We start from the raw sequence: 15993 nt of genomic DNA on the forward strand, positions 1-15993 counted from the left end.
GTCAGTCAGAGCTGTGTCCTGGGGCTTTATATGGGACCCAAAGCCTGACACAGGACATGAAGTTTAGATTGTTTTTCACAATACAAGAAGACAAATATCTTAAAAGGTAGATTTTTATGTATTATTTATTTTATAGACAAAGAATATGAGCCTTGGAAAAGTGAAAAATAGGGGCATCACCATATTTTACTGATTGGCTAGAGAGAGAGAGAGAGAGAGAGAGAGAGACCTAATATTAAATAATATATCTTGTAATATAAATAAGCAATATATACATACAGAAATAAATGTGGACTATATATTTCTATATACTATAACATTTTACATATATGACAAATACATATATTTTATAATAAGATATAAGTATGTATTTATATAGCATGTCTTATATTTTAGGCAATACAATATATGTATAATATATATAAACATATTCTTTGGTCCCTTGCTTTTAATAGGGCTCAAAAAATTGTTAAAGGGACTTAAATTTAGGTCCCTCTAAGATGCATATATTTGTTTTTCTCTGATAGGCCATTACAGCCAGAGTGTTTTGAGGGCACCTTTAAAGATCTTGGAAATACCATACAGCATCTAACAAAACACAAATATTATCATTCACTGCTTACCAACCAAACTGCAGTAATATGTTCAAGTATTATTTCCTCACCTCATTACCACTTAATTGAATTAAAGCTAAATTTGTATTTATGCTGTATAATTAGGAATTACAGGTAAGGGACAGGAACATTCTCATTACTGGCCATCTGTTTATGAAGAAGCGGAAGAAGAGTCCCCACGAATGCCTGTGGCGCGTGTCCACACACACAGCATATTCGTGCCGGAAAGAGAACTCCTCACTGGTTGAAGGGACAGTGGCTTTGAGATGAAGAGGTCACGGAGCCAGTAGAAGTTGACCTGGGCTGGAAGCCCATTTCACCAGCCAACCTATTTGAAATTTATTTTTCTTTCAAGAACCATTCTTCCCCGGTATCCAAACCGATCTCTGTCTGCTGAGCACTCAGTAAGTGACTACAGGGGAGTGAACGGCCAGCTTCATGAGCACGTCATCCAAGGACCAAGGGGACCAGACCAAGGCTTTCCAGAGAACAGCACCTTATAATTCACCATTAGTCCTGCTGTTCTGCTCTGACAAGAAACTGTGCTTCTCTTCAATGAACATCAAGAGCATCTCTCTCTCTCTCTCTCTCTCTCTCTGTCTCTCTCTCTCTCTCTTTCATTTTCCTCTCTTGACATTTTCTAGTAATGTTCCATGCCACTGCCATCATCATTGGCATTGATGTGCTTTCATCATCGCATAAGCAGGTGGGTGCCCCTGTTTTACTGACTGGCAACACGGAGACCCAAAGGAGTCCAAGTGACTCACCCAAGGCAGTAATAGAACCAGAACCCAAACAAGAGGTATGGTCACTGGGGACTCCCACTTGTCAACAAGAACAAGGAGTCTGGGCAGTGATAAAGCCAGTGGGTGGCAGGACCACTGCCAGTGAGCTGCATCACCCCAGAAGTAAGGAGATAGAGTTTCCAGGTACACAGTCACTCGTGCCTGTGTTATGTTCATTCATTTCCACAACTGCTTTTTATCACCCACCATGTGCCAGGCACTGTATAGGTTTGGGAAGGTGGCATCAGGTAATATATATGGAGCCGTGCCTTGGAGCTAGGTCTCTGCTCTGCCATCCCCTAGCTGTATGGCCTCGAGAAAAACACTTATGTGTATACTGGGTTCAGCCCCTAACTGGAAAACAAAACCCAGAGCACTCACTTCATGATAACAGTGTCATAAATGATCTATAAATTCATCCAACATGGCAAATATCTGAATGGACTCCAAGGCAGAAACTGTACTAGTCACACATGTAGAGGATGGTACTCTTTATAGAAACTACACAGAATAAAGCACACGTGTCTCATTCCCAAGACATTTAATCTTGCAGAGGAGTCAAGTAGTGATGCCCACACTCCAAGGAGTGGCATGTGAGCACCTTGCAGGTGACTCAGACCACAGAGCCCCAGGACTCGGGACAGATTCTCTGGGGCTGGTCTGATGTGGGAGGGCTTCAGGAAGGCAGAGGTCTCCAGTGGGACCCTGAAGGGTAAGCAGAATGGTAGCCCAAGGAGGTAAACAGAACAGGCACAGTGGTGACAGGAATGGAATAAATCAAGGCATAAGATACCTGGCAAGGTATTGACAAGCTGACAGGGTTGGTTGGAACAGAATATGCATCCAAGGAGGTTGGTGCGAGACCGGAAGGAAGGTCAGGAAGAAGAAGGAGATTCTAAAGCAATGGAGGGGAAAGCCAGTTCGCCAAGCCTTTGAGGAAGCGGGAGCAGCTCACGCTCTGTATCTCCACCTCCATCCTTCCTTCCAGCGATGGCAGCTGGCTGGAGGTAAATTGTGCCCGGGGCCCGTGTCTCGTTTTTATGATTTACCAGTTCAGTCTTTCGGCAGGGCGAGAACATAGAGGGTGGTGGATGGCACCAGGCTCGGGGAATTTATGTTGCATAGCGAAACATCATGTCTGTCTATCTCTTCCCAGTAATCTCTGATAATACCCAAATGGGCTTTTTATTTTAAACATCTGGACAGCCTTATGGTGGGAGAGAATTAAGGTGCTGAGTGAAGAAAACAGCACAGTCATAAAGTCTGTCCGATAAACAAAGCTTTCTTTGGAACATTAACTTCTTTACTGAGAAATTGTCTCTGTTCCTCCAAATGCACTTAGTAACTTTACATCTTCATCTCCAGGTACCAAGTTTCTCTTGCAAATACTCTCATGGCAGTTAATGGGGCCATTAAGGTAGGAAACTATGAGATATTAGCATAAAAAGAACATTGCCAGGAAAGAGATGCAAAGGCCTTCTCTCACACAAGCTCTTTTTCCCCGCTTTTGGCATTTGCTTTTGTTTTATAACAGCAGAAATCCCCATTGTGGGTGGTGGTAATTTTAGCTAGATAATAACTCTGTCGACACCATCATAAATTGGCAAAAGGTGTGTTACTCAGGGAGGGGAAAGACTGGAATGGAGAATAATCAAGTAGTTCTATTTGTTTTTAATACACGCAGCCATTCAATCAAGAGGGCTGTGTATTTTCTCTCCCTTCTCAGTGATCTCTAGGGTTTCTTCTCACTTGCAAAAGGTGAAGAAGGGGGTGCCTGGATGGCTCAGTTGGTTAAGCATCCAACTTTGGCTCAGGTCATGATCTTGTGGCTTGTGAATTCAAGCCCCATGTCGGGCTCTGTGCTGACAGCTCAGAGCCTGGAGCCTGCTTCTGATTCTGTGTCTCCCTCTTCTCTGCCCCTCTCCCACTCATGCTCTGTCTCTCTCTCCTTCAGAAATAAACATTTTAAAAAATTTAGAAGGGGCGCCTGGGTAGCTCAGTCACTTGAGCATCTGACTGCAGCTCAGGTCATGATCTCACTGGTCCCAGGTTCGAGCCACACATTGAGCTCTGTGATGACAGCTCAGAGCCTGGAGCCTGTTTCAGATTCTGTGTCTCTCTCTGTCTCTGTCCCTTGCCCCTTGTGCGCTCTCTCTCTTTGTCTCTCTCTCTCTCTCTCTCTCTCTCAAAAAAAAAAAAAAACCAAACATTTAAAAATTGTTTTTTAATTTTTGGGGAAAAAGTAGAGAAGGCCTGATGACATGTCCAGTTCCTGACACATTCGAGCTTCTTCAAAGGCTGTGCCATATGCCAGATGCCCTTCTGGTCCTGGAGTCTTTGGGGATCAACATCTCCGCACTCTGGAAGGTTCCACTCACATGTTTTCTACAGCAAGAGCCCACCCGAAGTCCCCAAAGCAGGTGTGAAGCTCCCTTCTCTGAATTACCTTAAAACCACAGCTGCTTCTCCCAAGGTCTTATCACTACATTTATAGGCAAATGGCCCCCACTGAATGGCTCTGGAGGCCTGCAGGAGGCAGGACTGGGCTCAGGGGGTAGGAATTCTTTCTTTCCGGTTCCTGGGCCCTAGTGCAGTGCCTAGTACCAAGCTAGATGTTCCACATTGTGTTATGCATCTGTTTTCTATCATTGCATTGCAGAGGATCACACACATTGCAGCTTACAATAACAGTTTCTGTAAGTCAGGGTCCAGGCAGGGCTAGCTGGGTCCTCTGCTCTGGGTCCCCCAAAGTATCATTTAGGGCTGAGTGCTCATCAGAGACTCAACGAGGGAGGGACGAGACTCTGTGCTCACTCAGTTTGTTGGCAGAATTCATTTCCTTGAAGCTGTTGGGCTTATGACAGCTGTCTTCCATTCACAGGCAAGGAAAAGAGAGTCTGCTAAGTCAGAGTCTTACATAACGTGACAGAGCCTTCTGTCATCTCTCCACATCCTGTTGGTTAGAAGCAAATCACAAGACTCACTTCTTGAGAAGAGATTAAACAAGGGCATAAATAGTAAGAGGTGGGGCCTTGAGGGCCCCTTTAATATCTGCCCAGCCAAACAAGTGGTTTAATAAACCTCTAACCCAAACTGCTTTGTTTTCCCCAATCACAGCATTACTAAACTTGGTGTTGTTGCATGCCATGTCTTTCCAGTACTTGAAATCCTTTACTCAATGCCCGCCTTGTAATCCATTGGAATTCACTCTTCACAGGAAGAGTTTAAAAGTGTATCCACAGAACCTAGCAAGGACTTAACTATGCTAGATGCACAATATTATGTGTCAAATGAATGAATTCATTCATTAATGGAGAGAGGATGTAAGTGTCCTCAGTCCTCAGTATGAGCCATAGACTGTGTTTTATCTCCTTCTTCATGGACTATTTTCCTTCCACATTCTCTAAGTGGTGGCTTGGGAATGCACAAAACACCCAATAGTTATATCCCATGCTAGTAACTCATTTATTTATTTCTGTAGATCTCTTCTTTAAAGCATGAACAAGTCCCCAAACAGAGGCTTTTGCCTCGGGCCAGAAAGCTTGGAGTTATTCACACATGAAATAGGCAGAGATAAACCACAGCTGATGGCACACTTGACTTTCCCTCAGTTACTCTTCTGGGCCCTTGCATTTGCACGCCTTCCTGGTACCATCTCCTCGCCACTCTCTGTCAACTCCAGGCCGACTAACTGGGGCACATTTCTGGATCATCCTAAGCCATGATTTATTCTTTCCTGCCTGAGCCCCTGTGACCATGTGCTCCTTGACCCTGGATCGCCCTGAGGCCTTTCTTTCTAATCTCAATCTTACTTCATTTTCACTCCCAGAATTGTCCATACATGATCAGCAGCAGGGTTGAATCTACTGCTACCATCCTAGTGATACCTGTTATGACACATGCAGGTCTAGTATATTGATTTCTGACAAGTTGCAGTTTGAAAGCAGGAGTAGTAAGAGAGTAAGAGGAAAATGCTCTGCAAGATAGGCAGTGGATGGCATTATAACCACACAGATGTGATAGACGAGACAACTCAAACTTAAAGGAGAGTCTTGTGAGCAGTTTAGGCTTGGCATGGTTCCCCCCACCCCGCCCCGTCCCCAGTTACAAGCTTCCTGGAGGGAGTGCTTCCACCTTGTAAGTCTCCATAGACCCTACGCAGCCAGTGACCAGCATGGGGAAGGCATTGTGCAATCGATCTCTGGGTGAATTACCTACTACCAACTATCAGGGCATGACCGCCCCCTGACACGTTATCCCAACTGCCATTCACAGCATGACGTACAAAAGGATTCTGTTATGTCGCTTCCTTGGACAGCTAATGTCTGTCTTCCTGGAGCCTGCCTTGAACCTGCTCCCACACCATTGGTCACATGGCCGCCGTGTAAACTACTGTTCTTCAACACCACCCAACCGGGCCACTCTTGATTTATCCAAGGGTGCGGACATGATGCAACAGGGCCTACTATTTCTCCTTTCTTTGTAATCCTGAAACTAAAACTGAGCAGGATTCATGAACTGGGCCCTGGACCTGTAATGTGTAGAGCATGGATACAGTGTGTGGCCACGGTTACCCAAACCTAATACAATACTTGGAGGAAGCTGTTCAGGGGAAGAGACAAGGAAGATATAAGGAGAGGAGGAGAGCAGAGACAAAGAAAGCAAGTGGGCTGGGGGGTCGAGACCCAGCTCCAGCTGACTCCTGAACCCCGTCTGCATTCCCATCCAGCGTCCCACGCAGACCCTGGATGCTCTCCGATGAGTCTCTTTTTGGCCTTAGTTGGTTCATGTTGTGTTCTATGCTCAAAAATAAAAGTTGTAACCAACAGACTCACTTACCCCTTAGACCTTTTGCCAATCAGGAATGCCTCTTCCATTTATAATCCTTTTTTAAATGTCAAATAGAAGGATGATAAACACATTAAAAGCAAAAGCAATAAGATGATATGACATCTATTTGGGGGAATGGAAAGGTCTTTCCAGGATCCCTAAAACTGCCCCCCCAGTGCCGGCTGCCTGTTCTGCGTACTCAGCAGGCAGCTCAGCTCGGTGCAGGGTCGGGCCAGCCGCAGCAAGCCGCGACAGCGAGAGCAGCACATCATCCAATTATATGGTCTATTGTTTCATTATTCACCCTACATCGGCTGCACCTGCCGCCAGCCCTGCGCGCCCTCATTTTCCGCTTGCCGGCTCACCTCCCCCTGCACGCACCGCAATCACACCCTGCTCGAGCCACCCCGGCCCCCCATTAGTCTCAGTAAACAATATGCTTCACTTCAGTTATGCATTTAGAAATAGTATCTCAATTCCTACTGCCCGGCCCATATTTTACTGTGAACCTGGAGGGAGGGAGTTACAGAAGCAGGAATTTCAGGGCCAAATTAAAGTGGCTTCTGTCCTCTACTCTTTGATGCATACCTCCGTGCAGGTGTGGTCACATACACACACATCATATACACACATGTGCACATACACACCACATATACACACACAACAGGCAACACACACACATACACATACATGTATACAAGACATACATCACACGCACACCATACACACACATGTTCACACACACATTTGTATACAACACATGAAATATACATACATGCACATACCACATATACACACAACACACCCATATCGCATACGCACACAGCATGAACACATCAACATACCACATGCCCACATACATATACACCACACACACACACAAAACAGAACACACACACCATATATACACCACACACACACACACACATACACACCACACACACATATATACACACCACACACATACACAAAACACACAGAACACACCACACACACACACACACACACACACCACACACATACACAAAACACACAGAACACACACACACCACACATGCTTACCATGCTTACAATCACACACTCACAATCACTCCAAGAGAGCCTGGCACTTGGTTCGAGCAATTCATTAACATAATACATTTTTCTGAGCCCTGTCACCTTTTCTTCATGTTAAGTCGGTCAGATAGTACGTGGGCAAGGCTACAAGATGCTGGACAGAAGTGGAAATTGGGCGCCCGCCTTCGGGGAGCCCGAACCGCTGCCAGCAGGGGCCGCACACACAGGAGGAGCGCCTCTACACAATCAGACTCGGAAGACCTGAGTCCTGCACCCGTGAATCAACGGCATCTGGGCAAACAAACGGAAATCACATTAGCACTTTGAGTAGAAACCATTTCCTATAAGCAATTTGTTAAATACGTGTAAAGAGACCAGATGAGCAGGTACCTGGCTGGTTCAGTTGGTGGAGTGTGTGACTCTTTGTCTCAGGGTCATGAGTTTGAGTGCCCCATTGGGCATGGAGCCTACTTAAAAAAAATAAAAAATAAAAAATGAAAGCAATTTTAAGAAGACCAGAGAAACAAAGTGAAACCCTGTGGTAACCAGTGGTGATAACTATGCACATCAGCTGCCCTGCCCAGGACTGCAGAACATGGGTATCACTCAGGTGACTGCTACGCACCTGTCGACTACGCAGGAGCCCCCGTGTCTCTGGGTTGCATAGGGGTAAACTGCTTGGCCTCTGTCTCCAGGATTCTCACTAGAACAGAGGCCCCTCTAAGTCCTGACCACCCCCAAAAAGAGGTACAGAGTGGGGAGGGCAAAGGAAGGACAAGAATGACATGGCCTCAGGTATAACCTGCAGCAAAGGAGTGTCCCAGGACACAGGCGCCCTGTGCCCAGGGGTCTCACTTGACCAGCTCATCAGAAGAATGTTGCTGCCATTCACAGCACGAGGGCACCGAGAGATGGGTTTGGGAGGAGTCCTCAGGAGACTCATTGGACATGTGAAGTTTGATATTTCTATGAAACATTCATACACCCATGTTGGCAGTGAGATGTGAGTCTGGAACTTGGAGGTTAGGTCCAATCTGAGACAGTGGTGTTGGCTGATGTGCCTCTGACATCAGATGAAGCCATGACATCAGATGAAGCCATGACATCAGATGAAGTCACCAAGGGATGAAGGAGAAGGAAAAGAGAAGTAAATGGAGATGTGAGTTCTGTGACACACCAGGGCTTCGTGGCTGAGGGGACAAGGAAGATCCAGTAAAAAAGACTAAGATAAAAAATAATGGAGTAGCCCCAGGGTGCTGTGGACACCAAGCTGGCAGCCTTTGGCACAGAGGGACTAATGATACTGTCCGGTGATGGTATGGTTCAGGATCCAGGGATGAGACAGATAGCCCACTAATTATTTAAACAGGGAGATGGCTCCTGGGGGCTCATTCAGTTAAGTGTCTGACTTCAGCTCAGGTCATGATCTCACAGATCCTGAGTTCAAGCCCCATGTTGGGTTCTATGCTGACAGCTCAGAGCCTGGAGCCTGGTTCAGATTCTGTAGCTCCCTCTCTCTCTGCCCCTCTCCCACTCATGCATGCTCTTGTGCTCGCTCTCTCTCAAAAATAAACATTTAAACATTAAAAAAAATAAACAGGGAAAATCTGATATAAAATAGTCATTAATGAGGTCACCTGGGTGGCTCAGTCAGCTAAGCATCCAACTCTTGGTTTAGGCTCAGGTCATGATCTCACAGTTCACAAGTTCAAGCCCCACATCGGGCTCTGGGCTAGCAATGTGAAGACTGCTTAGGATTCTCTCTCTCCCTCTCTGTCCCTTCCCCACTCATGCTCACTTGTGCTCTCTTGCATGATCTCTCTCAAAATAAGTAAAGAAAATTTAAAAAAAAGAATCATTAATGAGACATTTCAGAACTAAAGAGGAAAAGGGAAATACTAAGGTGCCTGGAAAGTCAGAGCTTCAGGAAGCTTCTCCGAGCCCAAAGAGACTGGAATTAATCAATGTAGATGTTTGTTGGAGGAGCCCCAGGGCCCTGAAACTCAGGCCTGCCAGGAGGGGACGCTGCTGCACTGGTGGGTGTATCCACCCTCAAAAGAGGGCCTTCATGGAGCTGGGTTCCAGATTCCAAAGACGTGACAGTGACCAGCCGGTGCCAGTGTCTCTGAGGGGACACCATCAAGCCGGCAGCTGGATCTGCGTGTGCAGCTTGGAGCCACCACCTGAGCAAGCGCAGCCGGGGAGGGGGGATGGTGGGGGGGTGCGGGAATGGGAAGCAAAAGCAAGCAGCAAACAGACAAGAAGCAGGGTGCCCCATCCCTCCTGTGGTCTTCCTTCCAGTCTGTCAAGCTGGATGACAAGAGTGGCTGGTGACAGGAGGTGGGTGACTGGAGACAGCACATGCCTGAGCCACAGGGTTGGGAGGACCATGTCCACATGGGTATGAACACTGTGAATTAGGGACAGTGAGCCCAGGGCTATGGGATAAGGACTAAGGGCAAGTCCTGGGTGTTGAGCAGGAGAATCTAAGCCTGCAAACCAAGGCTCAACAAAAAGGGACTGAGCACCACGCCTTTTTCTGCCATGTGGCCCCAGGTGTCTTAAAAGGCAAGATAGTGATTTGGGTCAAGGTTGGTATACTTTTTCCTGTAAAGGATCAGAGAGCAAATATTTGAGGCATCACCAGCGTTTGGTCTGTCAACTACTCAGCTCCGCCACTGCATCAGGAAAGCAGGCATAAACAATACATAACTGAAAGTGTGGGGTTGCACAATAAAACTTTATTTTTTGACACCAAAATTTGAATGTTACATAGTTTTCACATATCATAAAATTGCATGCTTTTGATTTACTTCCAATCATTTAAAAAGTATGGGGATATGTGGGTGGCTCAGTCAGTTGAGTATCTGACTCTTGACTTTGACTCAGGTCAGTATCTAATGGTTCATGAGTCCAAGCCCTGTTTCAGGCTCTGCGGTGGTGCTGCAGAGCCTCTTGGGATTCTCTCTCTCTCTCTCTCTCTCTCTCTCTCTCTCTCTCTCTCCTCTCTCTCTCTCTCTCTCTCTGCCCCTGCCCCACTCTTTTTCCATCCTCTCTCCCCCACTCTCTCAAAATGTATGAAAAAAAATTTTTAATAAAATAAAAAAAATACAAGTGTGAAAACCAGTCTTATATCATGGGCCATGGAAGCCAGGCAGATTTTCCACAAGGGTGTGCCCCCTCTGGGATTCAGCTTGGGCTCTGTCTTCACAAACCATTAAAACCCACAGATAACAAGCCATAGCCACAACAATGTCTAGTTAGAGGCAGAAAACATGGGCATGAGTCTGGAAAGATACACGGAAAGTTCTTTGTGAGTCCCAGAACCTAGGAAACCTGTAGAAGAAGTAGACCCTGAGAGACTGTGAAGTGCTCATCTCGACGTGGACCGGAAACCAGAAGACCACCACCGGCCCTCCATCTGGAGAGCAGATGCCCTTGTTCGGGTGGAACCATGCGTTACTCCCTCCCCACCCCTCCAGAGCCCCTCTGTCTGGCAATGTTCCATACATTGGCCCAAACGGCTGGCTGGAGTTACCGTTTTCAAACTTGGTCTGTCTTTATGGATCGCCGTAACACTGGGCATGAGAGCCATCTCAGATGACATGTAGGAAAGACCCAAGCTCCCATAGACAGAAGCAATTTACCGCTGCACCAGCAATTTTCCGAAGCACACCAGGAGGACTTATAGGAAGGATGGGGAAGGAAAATGAACTATGTGGAAGAAATTAGCTTTGGGCCAACTGCGCTTGTCCCGGGCCACCTGACTGATGTGCTCTGGAGCCTGAGGGGACGCAGGCTGCATTCTCCATCACCACAACTCAGACCCCTTTGGAGACCCCGGGGCTGCCACAATGTGATCCTTCATGCTGCCCCCGCCATGCATAGTCCTGGTCCCTAAACCAGGCAAACCATGAGGGCCACTGACACCAATGAGGAAGAAGGACACAGTCACAAAGCGTGAATGACTCTGGAGCCAGTCTCTCAGGATCCAAATCCCATTTCTTCCACTCTGTACTGGATTATTGAGTTGCTCTGTCCACTAGTTTCCTCAGCTCTAAGGAAATGCAGATAACAGTGGTATCTACTGTCCTGAGAGGTAAATGGATTGATATATGTAAGTTTCTTAGAATAGTACGTGGGTGCAAAGTAAAACATTTAAGAAACATAACGGACTCTAGAGCCAGATATTAAAGCCATGGCTAGTTTTCTACAACCGAGTGGGCAAACTCCAGGCTCTCGGGCTTGAGACCCATGTGCCATGAGCGCTAGCACACTGGAGCTCTTAATGCCCTGTAAACATGCCATCCCCATCCTCATCTGATGGTTTCATGCACCTCAAAAATCTTCCCATATCCTGGGGTGCCTGGGTAGCTCAGTTGGTTGAGCATCTGGCTCTTAATTTCAGCTCAGGTCACGATCCCAGGATTGTCAGATCAAGCCCCACATTGGGCTCTACACCGAGCATAAACTTTGCTTGAGATCCTCTCTCTCTCTCTCTCTCTCTCTCTCTCTCTCTCTCTGTCTGTCTCTGTCTGTCTCCCTGTCTCTCTGTCTCTCTCCCCCTGCCCCCCTGTTCTCCTATCCCCCTTTCCCCGGCTTGTACTCTCTCTCTCCCTGAAATGAAATTGAAAAAAAAAAAACTAAAAATCTCTCCCTAACCCTGCCCTAAAATCCCTACTCCACCTTTAAGATCCAGTGTGAATGTGGCTTGATTTTGTACTTTCTCTGCCTCCAGGAAATATTTAATTCCTTCTACCAAGAGCTTCCTGGACACTTTTCTTGGCTTGCGGAGTGTCTGACAGTTAAAACAGGCTTCAGTCTAGCTTTCTGGCAGTTGTTATAACAGATGAAAGTCCTTTTATCTCTGGCAGAGGGCAGGTTTTCCTACGCCTATTCTGTAACATTAGTTAGCCTTTGCTTCATACCTAAAGCAGAGTTACAGGATTTTTGTATTCGTGACAGACTGCCCTCAGGGCTTGGGCTGAACAAAATCTCCCTTCCTTCGGTTCTCTGTGGTGCGACTAAGAGACTGAATTTTTTTTTTTTAAAGTAACAAACATCACCTGAAAACCAGAAGAGAAATAAGCAAATGAACCCACATATGCAGGGATCATGGAAAGCTCCAGATCTACTGGGTCGGAGGCAGGAGAATGTAGCAGCAGGTTGAGTGCAGAAATTGGGCTCAAAGTCAAGCCCTAGGACCTGACAGCATCTGAACTTGGGCAAGTCTACTCATAGGTGACAGCTCCAAGCCCTAAGCTGGGCTAATACCAGAAAGGCTAATATGAGGAATAACTCAGCAGATATTACGGACATTTGGCGCTGGGCCTGACCCAAGATAGGGGTTCATTTACCGGAATAACTGCCTCGCTGACATGAATGGCCGGAGGGGGTGATTTGAATGTTCCACATCTAAGGAGACAGTCTTCTAATTCCAAAGGAATGGTAGAAGTTCTTGGGAACTTCCCTTTGATTCATCTTTAGCTCCCAGCCTACTTCCCACTCTCTATAATCCAAGCAATTGATCCTTGTAATGAAAGACTTAGAAGATCTGAAAGCCTTTTTAGAATCTGGAGCACAGACGAGGGGTACACACAATCCTGCCCCCACCCCCACTGATTTCTGGTTTCTTAGTACCATCCTTCCCATGATAGGCTAGAATTGGTATCGAAAATACCACTACTGTAAGGTTTAATAGATGAAGGCAGAGGTGAGAGAAAAGAGAGAGACCAAGTTATGGAGCCAAGAAAGGCTTTATTGGAGTCTGCAGTTCCCGGGCAAAGTTCCGTGACTCTGGAGCGGGGAGTCAGGGAAGTCACGCCTGGTATGGGAGAGCAAGGTGTTTTGTGGGTGCAAGAGTTCTGGGTTTGACCTCAGGTGGGCAGATAGCCAAGTAAGGGCATCTTTGGACAGTGGCAGGATAGGATTGGCTGTTCACTTCGGTGGGGTGGGGAATGCTGGAATTCCATGGGGAGGCAGTCCAGCTCAGAGAGTGGCGGTCGGTGGTCCCTGGCGGTGCCTGGAACTATTATCTGACTCATAATAAAATGGCCGCTGGTGCTTTTCAAACGGCGCGGGTCATTCCAGGTTTGCAGGTGGGGGTTGTCAGTGCTCGCAGCTCTCCACAGCAACGTGGCCACTCAGTCGCCCTCCCATGGCACCTCTTACAAATACGTATGCTTCAAAAATTCCCCACAAATAGGTACATAGACAGACAGATAGAGAGACAGATGTTGGATAGCTAGCTGCCTCCATCCTCCTGTAACTATAAAATCTAAGACGCCAAAGACAGCAGTCAAATTTACAAGCTGGAAAACTTCTTGAAACTTTCAGGCTTGAGTCTCTTCAGCAAGTCCAGGGCCAGAAGCAGTCAGGTTTCTCCTCTGCTTGGAGCAAAAGAAGGAAAAAACGGAACGAGAAGGAAAAGAAAATTGGAAGAAAAGGAGAAGGAAGGAGAGGGGAAGGAAAATCAGCCAACCAGACAGTCTCTCTAGGAACTGGGTTCAAAAGGAGCCTAGGACAAGACAGAATGAGAGCCGGCAGATCCATATAACGCCAAGCGTGGGGTGGGAATTGAGTGCACAGTGTGTATGAGAGAACACTTCAGAGGAGAAGGAGATGTCCTAAAATGTGATTGTGCTGATGGCTGCATTTACTGAAATAGGTGAATTCTCTGTATGTAAATGTAGACCTCAGTGAAGCTTCTTTAAACACAATTTGGCAGAGAAGCTTGGGCTTGAGCCAACAAGGCACCAGCTGGACAGGACGTTTGCCATCATCCCCCAGGTGAGAGGTGGGTTTGCAGGCCTTTCCCGGCCAGAGGGACAAGAAGGCGCATGCGTCTCAGGTGAGCTGCTGATGCTCCAAAGCATCGGTCTCTCTGGGCAGCTCCCTGAGTTAGAGACTGTGGCAAGACACCTGGTTTGGGGACTCAGACCCAGGAAGCTTCTCTGGGGGTGGGCAGGAAGGGGGTGCATACAGTTCTGGCTGTAAAAGCAGCCGTCCCAAGGGAGGAGAGCAGGGGGAGGGTCTTCAGTGCTGGCCCTCACCTGGGCGAGAGCCCAGGTGACACTGGAGCCTGTGGGAAATTCTAGCATGGGATAGATGAGCCTGGCGGGGATTCTCTACAGGAAGGTCTTGGTTTTGCCGATGCAGTTGCCAGACAGTGCATGAAGGGGCCTGTGGGCACACCTTGGTTCCGACTGTAAATTTCTGGGCAATCTGGTTGCCCCATCTTTACAAAGTATATGCCAGGACAGTGTCAATGAAGGAGAGCCCAGGTGCCAGCTTGGTCAGCTGTCCCCCACGGCCAGGGACAGAGCGGGGTGATGCCAGGCAGGCCGCTGGTCGCTGGTAAGTGGTGCAACAGGGGAAGTAGGGGTGTGCCCAAATGAGCTGGTCACATTCCAGTACATGCCCCCCCCCACCGCACCCCTTCCCCAAAGCTTTGGATGCTCAAATTTCACCTACCTTCAAAACAGAACTATGGCTAGTGTGTGGGAAAGGTAGGTAATTCACCTGAACTCCTGTAGCAAAATTTACATAAATGAGAAAGTGGATAGTGGAGATAATCCTGGAAGGGTGGGGAGGGAGGGGTTCTAAATCATGAGCAGACATGAAAGTGTCCCTCCCAGGTTCCAGCCCCTGCCATGCCACGTCAGAAACACCCACGTTTGTAAACAGTGTTTGAGAATACTTGATAGTGTTTCATTTTGACCAAACAGTTGTCTTGAATGGTCTCCTTCTGACCTGTCTGCATTCGACCGACCAATCTATTTTCGTTGGATCACCCGTAGCAAGTTTGGTTTGATTTTAAACCTTGACAATTACATTTGAGTTTTAAACGCTGCTTTCTCAGAGAGCTTGGAGACTTCACCTGGTTTAATTTCTCCATTCATGTGATCCTCCAGCCCATCCTGTGAGATAACTACTTCTTATGGTATTCGTTTTGTAGCTGGCAGAAACCAAAACCCAGGGAAGCTAGAGTGATCTGTCACTGTCACAAGGTAACAAGGGGGAGATGGGCGATTCCACCCAGAGGCAAGTCTGGTTCTGCCCAGTCCGATCTTTAAGCACCTTAAACACTGCGATGTTTCACCTTGTTGTAAAACCACTTTACCTAGAGAGGGACGCATCATATAGTGGTCATCTGGTCATCAGTATTTAAAGCTTACTAATGGGAGCCTGATTAGACATCTTACAGGAGTGCATTTTGTAAACAGTAAACTGAGGAGTATTTGTCAGGAAACTAGTGACAGTTATGCATTTTCTGGTGAGTTCTGAGTTCTTTTAGCAAATGAAGCTGTAGGGGCACATGGGTGGCTTGGTCAGTTAAGCACCCAACTCTTGGTATCAGCTCAGGTTATGATCTTGAGGTCATGAGATCAAGCCCTGCATGGGGCTCTGTGCTGATGGTGCAGAGCCTGCTTGGAATTCTCTCTCTCCCTCTTGCTCTGCCCTTCCCTTTCTCTCTCTCTCTCTCTCTCTCTCTCTCTCTCTCTCTCTCAAATAAACAAATAAATAAACTTCAAAAAAAAATTATGAAGCAGAAGGAAATCCCATTAAAGTAAGAGGTGGAATCATGAAACAAAATAGATAATGACTCTGCCACAGAGAAGAATTTGATATGACAAAGCAAGAAATAATTCCAAGAAACTGGCTGGAAAAAAGATAATTAGCAATTTAGAGAAGTTATAATTACTCTC

Source organism: Suricata suricatta, chromosome 15, assembly GCF_006229205.1.
Source record: "Suricata suricatta isolate VVHF042 chromosome 15, meerkat_22Aug2017_6uvM2_HiC, whole genome shotgun sequence".
Taxonomy (NCBI): domain Eukaryota; kingdom Metazoa; phylum Chordata; class Mammalia; order Carnivora; family Herpestidae; genus Suricata; species Suricata suricatta.